Here is a 22511-nt window from a genome sequence, read left to right as displayed (position 1 = left end):
CTGCTGACAGCCACTCTCAGTCACTAGAGCCACCACCTCATAGGTGGAATCGTTCCAGTTCCTGAAAACCCACAGCAGCCACTCTTAAGAGGCTTGGAAAATTAATCTGTGTCTTAAACAAAACTGTTTCCAGCTCTGCAATAAATAAGAGCAACATCCTTTGGGGGAGCTGCATGTGAGGTATTTGATATGTCCTAAGCTACTGCAAAAAAAGGGAGTGCAGCTGCCAACTGGGAAGCCCATCGTGACCCACGCTGCCATGCTGCACTCGGTTTTGCATGCCTAAATGCTCCATTGATTGTTAATTCCAAGGCAGATGCGTGGGGAAACTTGCACCACAGAGGCTTGTCTGTAAAAGCACCTTTAAACCACCAGGCAATTTAAGTTAGCTACAGTGTGGTGGGTTTGGGTAATAAAGACAGAAGGGTTTTGTTAGGCTATTGAAGCTGTGAGGGAATGAAGCTTGGTTATAAAATGATCAGAGGTGTCTTGCTGGTTCTGTTATGCCTTCTCACACAACATTTGCAAATGAATTAGCAAAATGCTTTGTGAAGATTCCTCTTGTGCATTTGTTCACTCTTGTTAAAGAAATACCAAGAGGTCTCTCTGTAATTTTTAATCATTTCCTAGCCTTCCAGTTGAAGGTAATGGTTTTGTTTATTCTAACTGCTAATAATGAATCATGGAATCACAGAGTTGTCAGGGTTGGAAGGGACCCCAAGGACCATCTAGTTCCAACCTCCATGCCATGGGCAGGGACACCTCACACTACAGCAGGTTGCTCACAGCCACATCCAGCCTGGCCTTAAAAACTCCCAGGGATGAGGCTCCCACCACCTCCCTGGGCAAGCTGTGCCAGTGTCTCACCACCCTCATGGAGAAGAACTTCTTCCTAACACCCAATCTAAACCTCCCCACTTCTAGATTTGTTCCATTCCTCCCAGTCCTATCACTCCCTGACACCCTCAAAAGTCCCTCCCCAGCTTTCCTGTAGCCTCCTTCAGATACTGGAAGGCCACAATAGGTCTCCTTGGAAGCTTTCCTTCTCCAAACTGAGCAACCCCAACTCAGTCTGCCTCCATCAGAGGAGCTCCAGCCCTCAGCTCCTCCTCACGGCCCTTCTCTGGACACCTTCCAGCACCTCCAGATCTTTCCTGTAACAGGGGCTCCAGAGCTAGACACAGTCCAAAAGGTGCAGTCTCACTTTGACCAAGGTTTTGATGAAAAACAAACCATCAAATATCTGGAAAAACTCCAGATTTCAGTAAGGAGAGAAGAAATGCACTAAAAATTGTCTGTGTTGGTATTTGTCAGCCCTTTTGTTTGTCCCCATTCCATTTCTACAGTTATTTTATAAACCTCTGTTTCTTTTGTGACTAAAAGTATTTTTGTTGTTGTGGTAGCTCCATCACCAACACTCCAACATCACATCAATGAAGTGATATTTAACAACCAGCTTTGCATGTTCTGAGCAAGGACACAGTGGCCTGCAGGCATGGAGGTCCTCTGGGATGCCACAGTCTCAAAACTCTCCCTCTAATATTCATGCTTACTGCTTTCCTTCCCACCCTTGGCCATTATAAGGCTCATCTTTTATGCCACAGAAAAATCCAAAGATGAATAGAATAGAATAGACCAGACCAGGTTGGAAGAGACCTTTGAGATCATCAAGTCCAACCTATCACCCAACACCATCTAATCAACTCACCCATGGCACCAAGCACCCCATGCAGTCTCTTCCTAAACACCTCCAGTGATGGTGACTCCACCACCTCCCTGGGCAGCCCATTCCAAGGTAAGAGAGAGTCTGCATTGTTGGCTGTACCACATTGTCTTGCCCACACACATTTGGAAGGATGAATAAGTGAAAAATGTTTCAACTGTCCAAGCTTCCCACCACATTTACATTTATAGTGCAGCACAAAAAAAAAGCCTCAACCCCTCCCCCCCCCCCAAACCAGCTAACTTGCATTTAACCTCTGACAAACAAAATGATGCAGCTTGAACCACCTTTCCCCACAACTTTTCTACACAATTGGCCTCTTATGTACCCATCCTACCTAAAAGAACTGCAGAGGAACAGGTAGGTCTTGCATTGAAGGCCAGACTGAAACATTTTGAAGGCTAGAAAGCAAGTTAAAAATAAGGCATGGGTTCAGGGCCATCCCATGTAAGAGCTGAAGCTCAGTTCTGGACCAAATCCACAACTGCTATGAGTTGTCCCAGCTCCACTGATGGCAGTTTCCACAGACGGAGAGCACCAGTCTTCAGCATAGTATCATAGTATCAGTCAGGGTTGGAAGGCACCACAAGGATCAGCTAGTTCCAACCCCCCTGCCATGGGCAGGGACACCCCACACTAGATCAGCCTGGCCAGAGCCTCATCCAGCCTGGGCTTAAACACCTCTAGGGATGGGGCCTCGACCACCTCCCTGGACAACCCATTCCAGGGTTTCACCACTCTCATGGGGAAGAACCTCCTCCTCACCTCCAGCCTGAATCTCCCCACCTCCAGCTTCATTCCATTCCCCCTAGTCCTATCACCACCTGAGATCCTGAGCAGTCCCTCCCCAGCCTTCCTGTAGCCCCCTTCAGTTACTGGAAGGCCACAATGAGGTCACCTGGGAGCCTTCTCTTCTCCAGACTGAACAGCCCCAACTCCTTCAGTCTGTCCTCATAGCAGAGGTGCTCCAGCCCTCTGCTCATCCTCATGGCCCTCCTCTGGACACCTTCCAGCACTCTGGTTTGGAGTATGCCAACCACAAGGCAGGCTCTGGACCGGATCTTTCTAACTCACTCAGATGCACAGCCTTGCTGTACAGTCAGACAAGGTGTGTGTGCCCACCTCCAGTGGCAAAAGCAGCAGAATAGGGTCTGTGTGTCTGTTGCATGGTTCACAATCCAAGTTTAATCCCAAATACTTGGGTGGTGGCCCATCCTACACTTGCTTGGTGGAGCTGGAGAGGTGTGCCAAGAGCAACAGCAACAGCTGGGGAGCCTGGGATGGTCCAACTCCCAGGCTGGAGGCCCTGTACCTGCACAGAGGCACAGTCCAGAGGACTGTGCAAGCAAAAGGAGTTCTGATTTTTAAACCAGCTTTGGAGGCAGCTGTGGTTTGATTGGACTCAGTGTTCTTTAGGCTGGGTATTAGAAAGAAGTTCCTTCCATTAAAGGTAGGGTGGACACTGGAACAGGTTGCCCAGGGAGGTTGTGGATGCCTCCTCTCTGGAGGCATTCAAGGCCAGGTTGGGTGAGGGCTTGAGCAACCCGCACTAGTGGAAGGTGTCCATGCCCATAGCAGGGGGCTGGAAACTAAATGATCTTTAAGGTCCCTTCCAGCCCAACCCATTCTGTGAATCTGTAAATCTTAAATGTCTTTTCCAGTCTAGGCAATGCTGTGATTCTGTGGGGTTTGCCTCAGTGACAGCAAAGCAGGGGGTAGCTTCCAGCCTGTCCACCAGTTCCAGATCCGCCTCTCCTACCAAAGCTCCGCAGCTCGTTCACTGCTTGCAGCATTGTACTCCAGTGGCCGTTGGGAAGCATTTGGCAAGCCGTGGCTGTTTGAGAGGCGAGAGCTCACCTTAAGCACCCCTGAGAGCAGTGAGGTGAGGGAGGGAGTTGTAGCATTTGAAGGTACAACTGTTAAGGTTGGTTTGCCTTTGGGCGCCGCTCCCGACTCCGGATTTCATTAGCGCCGCTTTAATAGGCTCACATCGTTAACAGCAATTACCAGGCATTGTTCCATTCGGATTTCTCTTGCTAATTAGATTCACTCTGACAATCTGTATGGCCCATAAACCTAACCCCGAAAGGAGTATCTTCCCCACAGTGAGCAGAGTGAAATATGAATAATCAGCTGAACGGCTGTGTTTGACTCACCATCAATGTCTTGATCAACAGGCTGCCAGGGCTCTCCGCTGGGAGAGTCCCACTCTGCTCTCACCGAAGGAGCAGGAGCCCTCCTGGATGCTTTGCCAAACCTGCAAATGCTTACACAAGCTTTTAGAGCCTCCCCTTCTAATTCTTGTGGTTTCTCATGGGCATCCAGCTCTTCTCTTTCATATTTACTCTTCTCTCACACTCTGCCTTTCCCTCTCTCCCCTCCCTTTAGAAAGGCATCAACAATGGAGACAGTGTTGGCTCCTGGGGAAGCTAAAGAAATTCAGAAATGTAGAATCACAGAATTGTCAGGGTTGGAAGGGACCTCAAGCATCCCCCAGTTCCAACCTGGGCAGGGACACCTCACGCTAGGTCAGGTTGCTCAGAGCCCCAGTGTACCCATGCTGTCTCTGCCCTGGAGTGAAGTCTTGACAGCCTCAAACATCTCTGCTCCCCATCCTGACCTCACTTCTCAGCAGCTTGCTGGGCTTTACCTGACAGCCCCCAGCAACAGCCCCTCTCCAAAGAGGTAGCAATGCAGCTTCCAGACTCGGGTTGCTACACGTGTGACCGGCTTGAGGCATGGCCGAAAGGTCAGGGTCTGCACTTACCTGTTTGCTTGGGTTTCATCTGGATCCTTCCTGCAAATTTCTTTCTCCACAACACAGAGGCATGATCCAGGCCTCTGGAGAGAGAAGGTGTCCAGTCTCCTAAGCCTCCTTTGCAGCTCTTCTCTGCAGCTGCTCTGCTGTTGATGCACCTTTCCCAAAAGGAGGGGTGGGAAGTGAAGAGACTCAAATTTGGGCTGTGCATCTGACACTACTATTTCCTCATCTTAACTAGAAACAGAGGAAACATAAGGACCAAGCTTGCAGCACACAACTCTTCTCTGACTCAGTGATCTTCAGAGGTCTCCTCCAACCACTACCATTCTGGGGTTCTGTAATTCTCTGGCTATCTACTGCTGAATTTTCTTTTTCCTCAGTTATTTTCCCAAATGATTCACTCCCTGCTAATAGCAAAAGCCACCTCTGACACTGTTTTTCACCTGCATGACTCTTTGTCTTTTACTTGAATGTCATCATCTTTTTATTACAGCTGTTCTTGAGCTGCCCTGCTCATCCTGCCTGGCCTCCAAACCATCTCCCTGCCAGCAATGCATCACGGCTTTGTGCAGCACACATTATCAGCACAGTGCTTGCATGGGCCAGGAGTGTGCCATTAATGCAACCATCAAAGCAAAAGTGGTCCCAAAATTCCCAAGAGGAGCAGTGGATTCCTCCACATTGGTCAGCTTTAAGCCTCAGCTTGACAGGCTGCTGGGCCAGATCATTTCAGCTCCACCATCACCTGGAAAGGTTGGACCAGGTGATCCTTGGGGTCCCTTCCAACCTGGCATTCTGTGAAGCCTTATTTGGAGGATCCTCCCAGATAACTCCTCCTGGCCTGAGATCTCCATCCTCAGCACTCAGTGTCTCCTCTCACCAATGATGCAGCTCCTCTGCTAATCTGTTTTGTCTGGAGCAACATCAGTTGTTTCATGCCTGACATCATAGCAAATACATGCAACTGTCTAGATAAAGCAAACCTGGCAGATCTCACCTGTCTGGGAAAAGCATTGTTTTATCAAAGGGAGCCATCAGGTTAGTCTGGCAGGATGTACCTCTAGCTGCATTTCATCCCATTTTTTTGATGTGCCTTTGCATTTTTAATTAACCTTCCAGGCATGTTCCAAAGCCTCACCACATGCCAACGAGGTCAGAGGTGCAAGGCCAATGGCTGGCTGGATTATTTGTTAACCTTGCACAACCAAAGGCATTGTAATGGATATTCTGCAGTCACAGGGTCTCTCACTGGCTTGACAGATGTATGAAGCCAGTTGCTCTTAGATGTGCCACCTCACCTGCTGGTCTTTCCAGAACTCCTGGAGAAGCATGACCTGCCTCCCCACCCCACCCCCAAGAGGAACACAGCCTGCTCTTTGAGCTTTGCTTCCCCACAGCACTGATTCCATTTCCATATCCCAATTCCCATTAACCAGCCTGCTTTTGCCTCTAGGATTTGTCTTCCTTAAACAAGAACAGAGGTAAAACACTCCTTTGATTTTAGGCCATGCTTAGATTATCTTTAATCTCATTTACTTCACAGCAGCCCAACTCTGCTTTTCTTCCTCTCTTACACTGAGATTTGAAGAATTTCCCCCCCCCTTTTTTTTGTGGAATACAACTTTCAGCTCAGGTTTGCTTTTGACAGTTATCCTGGCATTTCTTGATCTCTAAATGATCAGGTCACAGAATCACCCAGGTTGGAAGAGACCCTCCAAGATCACCAAGTCCAACTGATCACCCAACCCTAACTAATAGAATAGAACAAACCAGGCTGGAAGAGACCTTCAAGATCATCGTGTCCAACCTATCATCCAACAGCAGACCATGGCACTGAGTGCCTCATCCAGGCTTTCGTTTAACACCTCCAGGGACACTGACCCCACCACCATTGCCCATTCCAAGGGCAATCTCTCTTTCTGTGAAGAACTTCCTTCTAAGACCAAGCCTAAACTTCCCCTTGCACAGCTTGAGACTGTGTCCTCTTGTTCTGGTGCTACTTGTCTGGGAGAAGAGACCAACCCCCACCTGGCTACAACCTCCCTTCAGGGCGTTGTAGAGAGCAGTAAGGTCTCCCCTGAGTCTCCTCTTCTGCAGGCTAAGCAACCCCAGCTCCCTCAGCCTCTCCTCCCAGGGCTGTGCTCCAGACCCCTCCCCAGCTTTGTTGCCCTTCTCTGGACACATTTGAGCAACTCAACATCTTTCTTGAACTGGTCCTCTTTCTGCAGCCTGTGAACCCTTCTGTCTTCCCAACAGCCTTCCAGAGGCTCCTCAGGCAAGGCTGACCAAAGAACTGAGTGCCATGGAGGTATGGAATGAGCAGGCAGGGTATGGGATCCCTCACCTCTGTGCCTCACCTGCACTCAAGCCTCCACCTTCCCTACTCGAGGTGGCTGTGCTGAGGAACATCACCCCACATCAGCAGCTTGCCTCTTGGCAAACCAAGTCTTAGGTGCTTAAGCATTTGTGTTTACCCCCCTATTTGCTTCAAACAGTGAGAGTTACTCAGTTCAAAGCCCTGCTCTGTGACTAGATCTCTAGTAACTTAATTGTACATCAAAGCACCATCACCTTGTAGGAGTTCACTGATGAAGATGTCTGCTGGTTGTCAAATCCAAGAATATCTGGGCCCCACCATCGCTCACTGGAAGCATCATTGAGTAATGCAGTCTCCTCAGATTGCCAAAGCACTGCATGCAGATAAGAACCATTTCCAAAAGAGCTTTTATCTCAGCCCAAGCCACGAGCAGCAGCTAAAGGGAGAAAGACCAAAGCATGTTTCTGACCCCATGGCTATGCTCTTGCTGAGTTTCAGGGCACATGTGGCCATCAGAAGTGAAAAAGCTTCTCAGCAAAACATGGCCAGAAAGTGTTATGCTGGGAAGCATGTTGTTATCAGCCAGGTGTCCTAAGGCACAGGGAGAAATGCTCCTCACTGCCTGGAGGACAGAAGCAGGCCAAGTCCAAGTGGTGTCAGCAGATTGTGCTTGAGCTGTCTCTCCAGGGCAGACGAGTGCACATTGCACCCTTTGCACAACGGGCTGTCTGGCCTTGCCTGGATGAGGCTGGGATCAGTGTCAGGAGTGATTCCTTCAAGACCTGCTTTTCGTTTTGCCTAACCTCATCAATTACCTCTGCCCCACAAATCCTCCTGGATGTGTCAGCTTAGCACTTAAGGGAAAAGAATTTCTCCTCCCAAGAGCAGAAACACCACCAGTGCTGTCACCAAGGAGAATTTATAGTTTGCTTTCTAGCTGGTTACACTTTTGAAAATATTGTTGGCAGTGACAGCAGTTCTTGGTGCCTGAGCTGGGCAGCTGGGCCATTAGGTTGGCCATGGATGGTTTGGGTCACCAACAACTTGACAGGTCTTTGCTGTCCAGTTTGGGGCAATGCACAGAAATCCCCCACAGGCAGCTCTCTGCCCAGCACAGCACTTCCTGGGGTGTGGAGAGTGAGAGAAAGTTTGGCTATAGAAAGAGCAGGTTTGGGGGCAAAAGCAGAAGCAGAGTGTGGTTTTCAGACAGACTGAAAACTTGCCTCAGGCCAAGTGGTTTGGTGGTAGGAGGACAGGCAGGAGCCAAGCATCCCTGTCCTTCAAAGGTGTTTTTCCTTCTCACTCAGCCCCTTTTCTGCAACTCTGAGATCAAGCCACACGTCAGAGGACTGATGGACCATGGATTTCAGCCCAAAGGAGCCACAGATGCGCCTTGCAAAAGTACAAGGACTCAAGAAGCTGTGAAGTCAGGCTGGGCACCATACAGCATGCCCTATAGGACACGGTAGGACAGCAAAACCAAGCAAGAGGTTGCCGTGGTGCTGAATCCTGGCCTTGGCAGAGAAACCTTAGCAGAGCCAGCTCCCTGCCTCTCATTCTGTGCTCAGCAGCCAGGATGCAAAACAACAATTACATTGTGAAACACTGTGGGTCTGCTGGGGAGCTTAAAACACATCAATATTGTCTCCTGGTTGCATCGAGCCTCGATGCTTTTGCCTGACTGCATGCCTGGATGAAACAGCAGAGGAGACAAACAGGGCCAGGGCCGGAGCTTTGCCTGTGCACTACTTTTGTCTTCCTGCCTTTCCAGCACACCCATGGCACCGATGGCAGCAGTGGCAAGGTGGGAAGTCCACCTCTACAAAACAGGAAGCCCGTGGGCTGGTTGGCTTCTCTGATGAGCTCTAAATGCCAGGGGCTGTGGCTGGCTGCCAGCCTGCGCCGGGCGCGAGGTGAGGCAGGCGCTGAGGGAGGGTGCAGCGGTGGGCAGCGATAGGGTAATTACTGTTATTGCATTAGGAGAGAAGAGCTGAGACTTAAGAGCCAGGGGGGAAAGGAGTGCTAGGAACTGGAGCACTGAAGGCATTGCTGGCTGCACGCACACAAAGAAGCCCGACCTATAAATAATCTGACCTCTTTGTCCCGGGAAAATGGCACAGAAATTAAGACCCCGGTGCAGGAAGAAACTTAAAATGCATGACTAAACCCAGCATAGCTCAGCAGACCTCTTGACACCCCCAGGGCCTGCAGGCACTTCTGCTTTGTGAGCCTCCCTGCTCACCTGGGAGAGTGGCTGCTGGGGGTGACCCCCTGGCAGAGCTGCTCGCCGGGGGCTGGGGGAGGAAAGGTTAATTACTGCAGGGAAACGAGTGAAAGGACCCAGGGAAACTATGAGGGGGACTTGTCAAGTGCGCCTAGGGTTCAGTAAAATGCTCTCTCTCTGCTAAGTTACAGATAAAGAAACTTCTACCAACATCCCTGGAGGTGTCCAAAAGACCTTTAGAATAAGAATAAACCAAACCAGGTTGGAAGAGACCTTCAAGATCATCGTGTCCAACCCATCAACCAATCCAACCCACCCAAACAGCTAACCCATGAACCCATGAAGACATGGAACTACAGGGCATGGTGGTGTTTGAAACTGGAGCAGGACAGATTTAGGTTGGACATAAGGAGGAAGTTCTTCACAACGAGAGGGGTAAAGTACTGGAACAGGTTGGAGGCCCCATCCCTGGAGACATTGAAGGTCAGACTTGATGTGGCCCTGGGCAGCCTGATCTAGTGGGAGGTGCCCCTGCTCACTGCAGGGCTGCTGGACAAGATGACCATTGAGGGTCCCTTCCAACCCAACGCAATCTGTGTTGGGCTGATGGTTGGACTTGATGATCTTGGAGGTCTTTTGCCTAATGATTCTATGATTTCAGAAAACCCCAAACCAACAACCAAGACATAACAGCAACAACAACAACACAACCACCTCCAAAACCAACCCCAAGCAACCAATCAAACACAAAATCTCCTCCCACCCAACCAAAACAAACAAACCCCAAACAAACATAAGCCCCAAACCCTCAGTTACCTGCTGGTAGTGAGCAGCCTGGAAACAGCGAGCAGGTAAAACAGAAGCAGTAGGTCAGATGTTAGGATGGAAGCACAACAACTGGAGCCCAGAAATGTGCCAGCAAAACCAAATCTGAAACAAAGCAGGAGAAAAAGAAAAGCAATGAGCCAGCAGCAGGGCAGATCATCTCTAAGGGTAGCTTTGCCCTGCATGTGTGTTGTCTCTCACCTTTTGGGAGAACCCCCCTCCCCAAAACGTGCTTGCTCTGATGAACAGGGTTGCCACCAGTCTCTGAAGGTCCTTGGCAGACTTCATAAAGTAAAAGTAGAGGTACTGAGAGAAAAAGATTAATAAATAAAGGCTTTGATGGCTGTTTGAGGTGAGGAGTAGCATCACTGGCAGAGATGGTTTGGTCTAGCTCCTGATCACAGAGGCTTACAAAAAACATAGCTGAAAATTATTTGTGAATACAAATAGATAGATCATGGGTATGCAATAGATAGATCATTGTATTTGCAAATGCAATAATAGATCATGGACCCTTCCTAGTTGTTGTGCTTTATCTTTGCACCAGAGAGAGCAAAGAGCTGTTTGACTCCTGCTGCAGGTGGGGAGGAAACCTGGAGAGGGACCAGCACCGCCCGCCACCAGCCCCTGGCCACCCATAGCTGGGATCCCCAGCAGAGACAGGGACCTCGGTGGGTTTAAGAGCCGGTTTGTTGCTGTGGAGACAAGTAACAAGAACTGGTAAGCATCTCTGAGCCCAGTGGGGTGTCAGACTTGGTTGTGAGCTACTGGGTGAGCAGCTGGCTGGAAAAGCGCTGATCCAGCAGCCTTCTTCCCGGGGGTGGGACACCAAGTGATCTGCCAGGAAGTTTTCAGTGGCTCTTTGGGCAGCTGCAGGAGCTCCAGTCGCTCTCATCTGTGCTGTCAGCCTCTGGAAAGGGAGGAGCTCTCAGTTGTGTGCTCACTCTTTTTGCCTGCACTGGGTAAGGAGACACATTCTCCTCATGCAACTGCTTACCCTGACCCACAGCACCTTTCCGCTCCCCTGGCCTTCCCCATGCCTCGCACGTATACACAGTCCCTAAAGCAAGCACTTAAAAGAGACCAGGAGCACGATGCAGGTTTGCATTACAATCCTTCCTGGCCTCTTCGGTCAGTAGTTAACGCAGAGCAATTAAGAGCTAACAGGTCTAGCAGAGCCAGCCTAGTGTTTTCTGGTCGCTTTCCTGAGGCTCCCAGGGCCATTTCAGGTGCTCTCCTGGGTGGCTCAGCCCCATCACCAAGTATGAGACAGCAGAAACTCTGCAGCCAACCCTTCTGCAGCCAGACATTGCATGTGCTCTGTGTTTATACTGCTTCATGCTGGGAGCCATCGTGTTAAAAGCTGTACCCACGATCCTCCCCATCTGCATCACCCTGGTGTCCCAGAGAGCCTTCAGGCTGCAGGAGAAGCCAAGAAGCAAAGTTACTCTTGTAGTTCTGAGGCATCACAGTGACTGGCATGGCTATTCCTCATCCCTGACTCAGAACACAGCCATCTTCCAGATAAATAGAATGAAGGAGGAGAACATCTTTGGGACCATATTTAACACCTGTATTCCAACACCACTTGACATTACACAAACCATAGGGGCTGGTGTGGTGGTTATTTTGACTCATCTGTTTTAGCAATCATCTTATTTCAATCAATATTTAACTTCACCAGCTAGACACACACACACACAGAAATTCCCTCATTTCCTCACCTGATTTAATTGATGTTTCCTGACAGAACGAAGCTAAGCTAGATAAGAGAGCACAAACTGTGCCTGCCTCCTTCATCTTTGGCTTTGCATCTCTTTTAACAAGCCTTGTGACTGCTGCAGAGCCAAAACACATCTCACATCTTGCAGGCAAACCGGGGCCATACGTGGCTGCATACATACCCTGGGACAAGAAGCCAAGAAAGATGCCAAAACAATAAGTGTTGACACAATAATTAACATATTGATTCTCGATGCAAATTACCTCTTCATACATTGTGAAATAGTCACAGTTTCAGTTTCTTGCAGGCACCAGCACAATTAAATAGCTGCCTCCAGTTGCAATACTAAAATGTGACTCTGGGTGAAGGCTCACAGACATCTGTTGTGCAGATAAAACTGTATGGGATCCATCTTCCCGATACTGCCCTCCCAAAAGGTGTACCATAAAGCTGCATTCCTGAAGGAGCTTTCAGCCTGTGAGTACTTCACAGAAAAGGCAAAAGGCTCTTCTGCAAAGACCTGAAGGGAATGGTCTTTACCTTGTGTCACTTCAGCTTTGTGCCAAGGGAGAGAAGTGACTGCAAGTTGAAGGACTGAGGTTTAATCTCAGCCCAGTACTCCACTTCTCTGGAAAGAAAAGAACACTTCAGCAACCCCTAAACCAGGCTGGCTTTCAGAGGAGCTGATTTTTCAAGCTCAGACACAACAAGTGCAGGATGGGGGGGGGGGGGGAGAAATACTTCTCACATTTACATACAGCCTGCACTCACATTTAAATACAATCTCCAGAGCTTCATGCAGGAACTCTGCTCCTGAAGTCAACACGTGGAAAAGCTTAAGTGAAGCAACGCCGTAACTTGCTGCCCAGATTAGCTCATACCCAGCTCTCACTGCCAGCATTTGGAGTCTTTGTGAAGTGCTGAAGTGTAAAGGGTGGCACTGGCTCTCCAGTTCAAAGTCAACTGATGTTAGGAAAGAGCGCAATGATTTTACGACCCTTAACGACATTAACGACCTTGTGAAGCAAGACAAAAAGCTGCCAGCCCTCCTGCTGCAGAAAGCCCCAGAATCACCTCGGCAAGGTGGAAAGATCTCTTTCTCTCCCTCCCTCCACAAACAAGCTGTAGTGCTGTAAAACGCAGCTAAACGGCAGGCTGAGGGGGCAGAGGCAGCGCTCTGCTGTGCCAGAGGCAGCTCCCTTCCAGAGACAAATCCGACACCGTGAGGCACCCACCAGGACACCTGGCTTTAAACACAGACCCAGGTACACCAGAGCAGGGTGGTGAGTCCTACAAAAGGGACCCACTTCATCACAGTCAAAGTTTAGGAACAACTCACCATCTTCTAGCCCTGAGGTTTGCAGAGATGGCCAGAGCTCACACACGCTGCCTTTCCTCTTTCCTCCAGCAGTGCCCCTTGTTTGCATGCTCTTCACCTGGATGTTACCACATGCTGATGCTACCAGAGCTGCTTGATGGAAAAACACCACACACAGCTTGCAAGCATACTGAAGTGTTTCAGGTAAGGCTTCTGGGGTGCCTTGGAAAAGGCCATGGAAAGATCCAGGCTCTCTTTGAGGAAACATAAGAAATTTCATCTTCTGCACAGGCACTCAGGTCAGCTCAGGCTTGGTTCTCTGCAGAAACAAGTTGTACCACATCAGACAATCCCTGTACAGAAGCTCCTGAAACCCTTGGCTGGTTTTAGTCAAGTACAGCAGGATCACCATAATCATAGACTTGTTTGGGTCAGAAGGGACTCCAAAGGCCATCTAGAACAACCCCACACACAGAGTCAGCAGGGACATCCTCCATTAGCTCAGGTTGCCCAGAGCCCCATCAAGCCTGACCTTGAATATATCCAATGGTGGAGCCTCAGCTACATCCCTGGGGACCCTGTTCCAATGTTCCACTACCCTCATGGTGAAGAGCTTCCTCTTAACCCTAATCTAAACCTCCTCTCCTCTAACTTCAAACCATTACCTCTCATCCTTTCACTACAGACCTTTGGAAACAGCCCCTGTGAATGTGTATGCATTGCCTGCTCTGCACAGGGAGCCGTGCCCAGAGGGGCCAGGGGTACCGGCAGAGAGGATGAACTGCAGGGGGATTTGTTGCCCGTTGTCAGAGGAGGAGCAACTGATTACTACTTACAAGCCAAATGATGGGCAACACCTGCTCCAAAGCCAAGTCCTGGCCTCCCAGCATGCACACCCAGAAATGAGGGGAGGTCCCAGCCCCAGGGGTCGAGTGGTACCATTTGAAATGTCTTTCATTCTGGTCCAGGTGCAATTCAGCCCCTCCACTCTGCCTCCCAAGGAGCCCTGGCTGCTAGTGAGATCTGAAGCTTTGAAAGCCACCCCCAGTTGCAGGCTTTCTGTGCTCTGAAGGAAAGGGGAGGGATCCTAAGAAAAAAAGCCCACTCAGGCCTTTGAAACACACAAAAGGTGCCCAAGTTGGTTCAAGAGCCTTTCATGGCCTCAGTGAGAGGTTAATCAAATAACAGGCAATGAAAGCACCTTTGGCATCCCTGTCCCTAGGCTAGCAGAGTGCAGAATCCTCACAGCTTCTTACAACTGATGCCATTGTTTTCCCACAGGCCCTGGCAATGCTTCTATGAGGGGTGCTAAAAATCCCTCCCCACACCCAGCAGGCTGCATGGGCAGAACTGGGATAGGGATTTGCACTTTTCCTTCCTGTGAGCATCATTCACTCCGGTAGTGCTTTACCTGAACTACCTTATCCTCCTTTCCCTGCTCCAGGAGGGTGGATTCAGCCAGGTTCCTTTCCCATAAAGGCCATCTTTTAACCCAACTTTTGCTCCTGCTCACCCCACCCAATGCTATCAAATGGCTTGAAATGTGACATGAAAATTCATGCCTTATCACATCAGCTGGCTTCTCTCACTATGGCAGCCCTTATCAACATTCAGCAGCCCTATTAATGCAGTCCCCTGCAACCACCAAGTAGCACTCACAGATCTCTGATCTGTCCCTTCCTGATACTATGGACCATTTCTGGGTGCCAAGTAAAGGACAGGAGCTCTTTCTATGCCAGCAGTTCTCTCTGTTACCACCTCTGGTCTGCATGCCTGTGGTCCATAGCTCTCACAGCTTCCCCCCTGGGCTGCTGATCCAGCAGGAAGCTGTCCTGCCCTGGGACATGGCTCTGTTCTGTCGCTGTCACACCTGGCTGGTGTGCTCTGTGCTCTGCCCTGTGCCTAGCAGATACATCTAGGGGAAGGTTTGCCTGTGTAAACGTGACACACATCATTCTGCTGAGTACAAGCTGCTCTGAAGGGACATCCTCCATCTGCCTTAGTCCTGAGCTGCATTCTCAGGAGATGTGGTGGAATTAAAGTGCTGGCAAACCATCCCTCATGAGCTGCCAAAGTTTTGGTAGGATAAAACTACAGAGACCAACATCTACAGAGCCTACTGTGGGGAGCAGGACTTCAGGAGTCAAACTGCTCAGGAACTGGCAGCTGGACATCCTCACAGGGCACTAAATTTGACTTAGAAGCAGGAGGAACCCAGCTCACAGCAGCTCCATCTCCTTTCTTTTTAGCAGAATGATGTCTGCCACGTTGCATCCTCCCTGCATGTATTGACAGTCCTCTACTAACTGCTTTCCCAGGGCTAGTTCCAGTTCATGGCTTGCTCTACTTCGTTTAAGATTCCCAAGAAATGTCAACATAATGCAAACAAATGCTTTCCAAACTGTTTGCAGCTCCCCTTGCTCCCTCCTGAGCAGCAGAGGAGGATGGGATCAGGGTGTCCTTGACTCGATTTCAGCCAGCAGGCTGAGAAACGGGGTCTGCAAAAACAGGGAGAGGGAGGATGTTGCACAACGTCAGTGAAATCTTTTCCCTTGGGATTTTGAGTCGGGTCAGGCAGGCAAGGCTGGCCAGAGGTAAGGAGAATGACCTCTCCACTCTTGCTCCAGATGACAGCAGGCTTGTGAGGGGGAAGCCTGTGTCCTGCAAATGCCTCTTGGGCAGGGTTTGCATCGGGTGTGAGAGGTTGCAGGCAGGTTTTGGGGCACTCACAGCACCTCTGCAATGTGAAGTTACTCAGGGCACCTCTGCACTGCTGGGCTCTCTCTGGTGATACTGCAGTGCTGGGGTGCCCACAGTATCTCTGCCAGCTCATGGTGCCCAGCTGAGCTCAGAAGCAAGGCCTGGGAGACCCCACCACCAGTCCACACCTGGGTTAAATAAAAGGACCTCTGCTTGCTTTATTTTTTCCTGTAGGGAAGGAGGAAAAAGCAGGTCTTTTCATATTGCCTTTAAGAACTTTTACCAGTCCAGGAATGGGCTGAGTTTGGACCAGAGAGCTTGAGCCATGCATGGCCAAATGGATTCCCTTCTAGACTCCAGTTTGCACCAAGCTGAACAGGACAGCAGTTTCTCAACACTACCCCTCCCCACCCCCATGCTACAATTGCAATTTGAAAGGTGTAAATTGCTAAACAAGTTTGTGGGGAGACACTTATTCAGCTGCTAATTTAGGTAATCATAGGTTCTCAGTGCCCTCTGTGTGAAACTGTTCTGCTCCTCACTGGCCCTTCACATCATCATCATCATCAGGGCAATTATGGTGATAAAGAAACTGGGAAAGAAAACTCCTTTCAGAGCTGTTGGCTTGGATGTGGAGAAGCCACTGCATCTGCCACAGGAGCATTCAGGCCACGAGGAGACACATTTGCCTGTGGTGAACATCATTTTCCTGGGGAAGAGGAAATCACCCTTCCAGCCAGTCCACTTGCCAGGAGTCTGTGGCTGTTTGCAAGGAGCGATGGAGCTGTGGCTGAGGCTCTTCAGGAGCCAGGCACAGCCCACGGGTTACACAAGCACCTCCAGCACAATGCTGTCATTACCCCACCTCTGTTTTTTTTAAGCACACTTCCTCCTGCTCTTAGGTCGGGTCATTATTCATGGGAGCACCTGGCTCTGTACAAGGAAGTGGTGAATCCTTCTCCTGCTCCAAAGCAACCAGCCGGCTAAGCAAGGACAGGTTTTGCTCCAGGATTTCCCACCAGACCTTCAGATCAGATCTTTCCTCAGTGAAGTGCATCACATCCTCAGCTGTGGATGAGCTGCAAGTTCAGCTGTGGAGGAAAGGCCTTGGTTAAACCAGTGAAGCCAAAACATCTCCCTTAAGACTCCTACCTAAGACAAGGGGACATAAACCCCCGAATTTAAATGTGCCATGGAACAGCTAATCCTGGTCAATCCCAGAAGCCCCTGGCAGGGTGGGCAAGAACCAGCCACATCCTGCAGTCACTGTCCCAACAACCCATGGCCAGCTAGGACACCTCATCATCAAGGGGGCACAGTGGATGGGGCACAGTGGATGGGGCACAGGGTCTGCGATCTCACAGCATACCAGGAGTCTTCAGCACCAGTCCAGCCAGAGGAGAAGTCAGCCAGAGGGAAACTCGGAGCAGCCCTTAGCACCCTGCTCTTGTGTTGTTCAGAGACGATGAGCCACCCACCTCTCAAGACACCACAAGGGAGCAGGAGAGGAATTGATGGCTGTTTGGAAGGAGCTGCTGTAGTTTAACTCCTAGATTGCAAGGACAAGAAGAGAACCCCTGGCAGGTGCTTCCCCAAGTCCATGCTTTGGGCAGGGCAGGCAGATAGGATCTGCAGCACCATAAATCAGCTCAGAGCAAAGGGAGAGGAGAAACAGATTGTGAAATGAACTGTAAAATAAACAGCTAATGTAAACAGCAGGCAGGCAGTGGTTTGTTTTTCCTGTCTGGGAGCCCAAGTCTGGTACAAGTTCCTGGCCGGCTGTGCTGGGACCCTGCCGAGCGAGGAGGTGACCCCACTGCTGGACAAGGAGGCAGCAGCCACTTTTCTTTGCCAGCAGGAGAGAGGCTGATCCCACCATGAGCATCCCTGCTGCTGCCTGGCACAGCCCACCAGGTGCTGGCTCAGGTGCCTGAGCTTTGCCCACAGGTTTGGCATGGGCTGGCTGGTTCCTTGCTGACCAGGAGGGACCCCCTCCCAGACAGCAGCCTTGGTGAGCTGGCAGCAGTGCTGGAGACACTTCAAAGAGCTTCAGGCTGTGTCCTTCCTTCTCCAGGGCCTGGGCTTTCTAGTAAGCAAGTGCTCACCCAAAGCTGCCTCTCAGTGCCATGCTTCCTATGAGCCCTTGCCCATGCCAGCCCTGCTGCTCATGCTTGGTGGGACTTTGCATCTTCTCCTGGTCCAGCCCATCCTGCCTGCTGGGCAGGGCCAGCACATGCCCTCAGCAGGGGAAGCTGGCCCTCCCTGAAACAAACAGGTGCTTTTTCACTTGTATTTCTACTTCTGCTCCTTCAGGTTTGCAGGCACCCAGGCACAAGAAGGATCCACAGGTCCCTGAGCACTTTTTGCACTGGTTTTTGTCAGGAAGAGGAAATGTATGGGGCAGGGCATCCTCTCAGAGCTTTGAGTCACACCAGGAACAGGGCAGAGCAGCTTCTGCTTGCAGGGAGACGTGCCTGCAGGACAGACCAGGCCAACGTGCAGCTTCTCTGGGGGCAAAAGGAGACACTGGAGAGCAGAAGGTAGGCAAACACCAGACGCTGAGCAGGCAGTTGTGCTGCATCAGTGCCCCTGCGGGGCCTGGGGCACACCCTGGCTCATGTGTCACCACCTGGGGACAAGGTTGCCCAATACCTCTTACACTCCAGCTGAGAGAAACGATAACAGTTTGCTACTGTACACAGAGACCTGAGCCTCGAGCAGGGCAGGGCAGGGCAGTACCCTCCCAGCCTTTGTTTTGGGTTGATTTTAAGGCTGTTTTACCTCTTTAAGGCAAGTCATAGGAGTGTGAGGTTGGAAGGGACCTCGGGAGGTCATTGTCATGCTCTGAGGTAGAGTCAAGGAAAATCCAGGTGAAGGGTTTGTGCTCCCTTGATGAAGGAAAACCCACACCTGTAGGAAATGATTTTGATGACTCTGGTAGCTAAGAGAACACAACCTACACCTGCTGCAGATGAAACACAGCTGTGTGCTCTCCTCAGTGGGCAGGAGGGGTGGTTTTGCTAATCTTATCTGCAAAGGGCACCTTGTGTCCTCCTTCCACCAGTCCTAACAACTAGAATCAGCCTCATCCCCTAAGACTCCATTCTTGCTTGCTCTGCTCATTCTTACTGTTCTCCTTCAGGATGATTCCAGCATCCAGGACTGTCCCAGTGCCACAACACCGCAGCAGGGGCTCAGGCAGTTTCTGCCTCATTACTGCCACAGAATCTTTCTTTCCAGTGCTGCTGCTTGTGCCCCACTTGAGGTACATGCAGCTGACCTCTCCTTCCTTAGTGCACTCTGTCTCCCGAGTTTCATCTGGTTGATTTCTCCCCCCCAGTTCCCCGTGGTGACACATGGTGGCACTCCTCATTCTGCAGCAGGTCCTTGCTCAGGGTGTGGGGCACCTCTCCACCAGCTGCTGGGCTGGCTGGCACACCAGCACTCACTGGCTGCTGCCAGCTTTGGGGCTTCCAGAGCCCCATGGCCATGGGCGTCCCTCCAAGACTAGGTGGGGTGGTCAGCACGAGGACCAGAGGGAGGTGTGTGGTGCAAGATTAGGCTCACGGGAGCAGGATGGGACAGGTGGGAGGGGAGATAGAGTACAGGTCCTGCTTTGGATGCGCACTGGCGAGAGCTGATAGTTGCTGCAGTGTCTTGGTGAAAAAGCAGTTCCTATCTCCAAACTCTTCTGTGATCACCACCTGTAGTTCTGCCAGGAGGAGGGTGGGGTGGCTGGAAACTGTCACTCAGCCAGAAAGTCTGTGAGACACACCAGAGAAACCCCCAGAGGATAGGGACTTTCCTCTGACCACTGCTGTCCAGCAGGAGAGCCGGCATCCTGTAGTGCACTACCAAACAGGCTGGAGGGAGATGCTGCTGAAGATACTGGTTTTAACTGGGGGAAGTTATCCACTTCCCATACTCGGGTCCCCTGTGCCTGCAATTTTGTCATACTTTGAATTTCTTACATTAAAGTTGTGTGAAGAAGCCAAGGACATGCAGTACTTCACTGGGAGCTGTGCTCTGGGCAGGGCTTAGCACATGCCCAGGGTTCATGGTGTCACAGGCCACGGCTGGAGGATGACTGTGCCAGGCTCCCCAGGGTCTGTTTCAGGTACTGCTCTTGACTCTGGGCTGAACCTGGACAGGTGCAGGGAAATGCAGGACTCTGTGCACTTTCTCTGGTGGGGCACAGACCCATGCTTGGATACACAAAGTTTAAGAGGAGACTGGATGAGGCACTTGGTGCCATGGTTTAGTTGATGAGATGGTGTTGGGTTGGACTCGACGAGCTCAAAGGTCTTTTCCAACCTGGTTAACTCTATCCTAAACTGCTTAAACACAAACAGTTTGGTGCAACTAAGATTCAGATTAGAGTGGTCAGAAAAAAGAAACTCTGCTCTGCCTGTTTCTGAACACATCTCTCCTTTGTTCAGACCCTTGCTGCCTTGCATTCCAGGTGCCAAATTCAGCCCACCTGTAACATTTCTCGAACAGCTTCATCCCGAGTCTCTTGGCACGTGGATGATGGCCGAGACAAGACTAGACCAAAGTGAAATGTGTAGGCCCTGTGTGTGTGTACAGATGTTAGGCAAGTCACCCTTAGAAGGTCTTTCTTTTCCTCAACCATGAGCTCATCCAGCCTGCCTGCATGACAAATTTGACCTTTAAGTTAGTCTTGAAATGCTGAACATGTGTCTACAGAGGCCTGTCAATTACAGTGGCAAGGAAACAGATAAGCCTTTTGTTAACTTACAGATGGGGTGATCCGCATAAAATCTTCAACTTCTGTGAACCTTCAAGAGGTGAAGTTAGCAGCCTCTTGACTTGCTGAAATAGAGGTGTTCAATTTTAATTTGCAGATTACAGCCCAGGGAAGTGTCAGAGGTCACAAGTGTTAGAGCTCTGCTGGGAACCACCACCAGCTCTGGTGAAGGAAAGGGAAAGGCTGGTGCTGGTCAGAAGTTAGGAAGCTCACTGCTGACAGCAATGGGAAACACTGGTGGCTTCACACATGGGTTGAAGAATGATTGAGAAGCAAGAAGTGGTTCAGGTGGCCCCCAGGGCATGAAACAGTTGAATCCTGATGCCCACGAAGTGCCACACACCAGGGGTGCCAGCAGCAGCCTCGTACATGGGGTACATGGGGGTGTGAGAAGCAGGGCAGCTTGCACAGCTGACTGGCACTGGAGCCATGCTAATCCCTGGGGAAAGGCAGTGCTTGGGGGTGGCCTTGTGCTTGAATGTCAGCAGGATCCAAGTTTTAAGGTATCACCTTAAAAAAAGAGTGAAAATCAGGGAGGAATCCTGATGAGGACCATACTTGTCCTGGAAGTTGGAAAGCTTTTGCTGAGATGTCACAGGATGTTAGGGGGTGGGAGGGACCTCTGGAGATCATCAAGTCCAACCCCCTGCCAGACCAGGAGCATAGATTCTAGCACAGGTCACACAGCAACACATCCAGATGGGTCTTGAAAGTCTCCAGAGAAGGAGACTCCAGAACCTCTCTGGGCAGCCTGTTCCAGTGCTCTGTGACCCTCAGAGTGAAGAAGTTCCTCCTCATGTCACTATTTTTGCTCTTCCCCCATCTCCCCACGTCATTCAGGGGATATAAATCTTTAAACCTGCATGGCCTCACCCAACATTAAAAGAAAGCTACAGCAGTTACTCCCATTTAGGCCAATTGTTCCTCCTGAATCGAGACATTTTATCTCATTGTCTAGATTAAATCAGTCCCTTGGTGTGTGTCATCAAAGCATCCAACAATGCGAGCAGGAGATGCTTTGTTCTGAGGAGTAAATGCTGTGGCACATGCAAAGCCAGCGGTGCCATGGGTGGGAAGAGAAAAGCCAAGGGCAAAATGAAAGACAAAAGCCAAGCCAGACTTCCAGAATTCTGTCAGACAATTCCAAAGTTTTATAAAGATTTAAACAGTAGTGAAAAAAACCAAAACCCAACCTAAACCAACAAAGGAGAAACCAAAAACCCCACAAAGAAAAAAAAACCCAAACCAAGAAGAAGAAGGAAAAAAACCCAAACTTCAACACTAACCAAAACAAAACTTACCTTTTTTTGCTTTTGTTTTCCTCTAATGGACTCTTCTGTGTTTTGTGTTTACAGGATAGAAATTCCACAGGCTGAGCCAGTGGGGAAGAGATTAGCATAAAGCTCTGTGGGCTGGGTTGGGCAAGCAGAGAAGCGATGAGACACTGCAGAAGTCACTGGCAGTGAGATGAATCTGTCCAGCAGTGCCAGTGGTATCTGCTCCATCTGGCTTGGGCTTTGCTTCACCCAAGAAGTCCTCCTTTTGAACAGGGAGGCAGCAGTCACGATGACTCCACCAGAAAAAAAGAAAGAGGTAGCCTCCCAGATTTGCTTATCTCAAAAGTAACTGCCTTGGCAGCAGTAGCCAAAGGAGGGCTGTAAAATGCTGTTTTCCCTGGTCTGGTCAAACTTGCAACTCAGCAGATGTGGTGGGGAGCTCCCAGAATAGCTCCTGGTTGCCTCACCAGCAGTTCGAGAAGCTGCTTTTGCCTTCTGGGACATCTCGGGAGAAGCTGGAAACGCTGGGACTTATTTTGAAAGCCCTCTGAAAAGATAAGGAAGATCTCTTCCAAGGCTGGGTGAGCTGAAGGTCACAGCTAAGGCATTGCACAACACAACCAAGTTAAGTTCAGCACAACACTCGCACAGGAGTTGACCAACTGATCATTGCTGCTGCTGCTGCCTAAATTCAGGTCAGAGCTGAGGCCCTTCCAGCTGGCACCTCACCAGGCCAAACGCTCTCATCACTTGTCCTAAATACCAGTGGGGCAATGCCAGCCAGGCAGATGAAACAGTCCTTGCCAGAGCACTGCTGGGGGAGCCTTCAGAAAAATCAAGCAGAAAGCTTCATTTCCAAGGAGAAGCTGCAGGAC

At 50.3% G+C, this 22511-nt stretch overlaps 2 long non-coding RNA genes across 2 annotated transcripts; both read right to left on the bottom strand.

The window, feature by feature from the left end:
* Positions 1 to 3735: 3735 nt before the first annotated feature.
* On the bottom strand, positions 3736 to 7111 carry LOC137452247 (uncharacterized). The gene is made up of 3 exons (XR_010990027.1): positions 7056 to 7111; positions 4491 to 4639; positions 3736 to 4152 (listed from the first exon to the last, which is right to left on the bottom strand). It is a non-coding gene; the product is annotated as an uncharacterized lncRNA (long non-coding RNA).
* A 2745-nt stretch (positions 7112 to 9856) lies between these two features.
* LOC137452246 (uncharacterized) lies at positions 9857 to 22511 on the bottom strand. The gene is made up of 4 exons (XR_010990026.1): positions 21661 to 22511; positions 16519 to 16682; positions 12913 to 13210; positions 9857 to 9955 (listed from the first exon to the last, which is right to left on the bottom strand). It is a non-coding gene; the product is annotated as an uncharacterized lncRNA (long non-coding RNA).

The sequence above is a fragment of the Melanerpes formicivorus genome, unplaced genomic scaffold, assembly GCF_026170545.1.
Source record: "Melanerpes formicivorus ecotype bairdi unplaced genomic scaffold, bMelFor1.0.p_v2 SCAF_50, whole genome shotgun sequence".
In the NCBI taxonomy this organism is placed as follows: Eukaryota; Metazoa; Chordata; class Aves; order Piciformes; family Picidae; genus Melanerpes; species Melanerpes formicivorus.
This window is presented reverse-complemented; position numbering and strand designations above follow the sequence as displayed.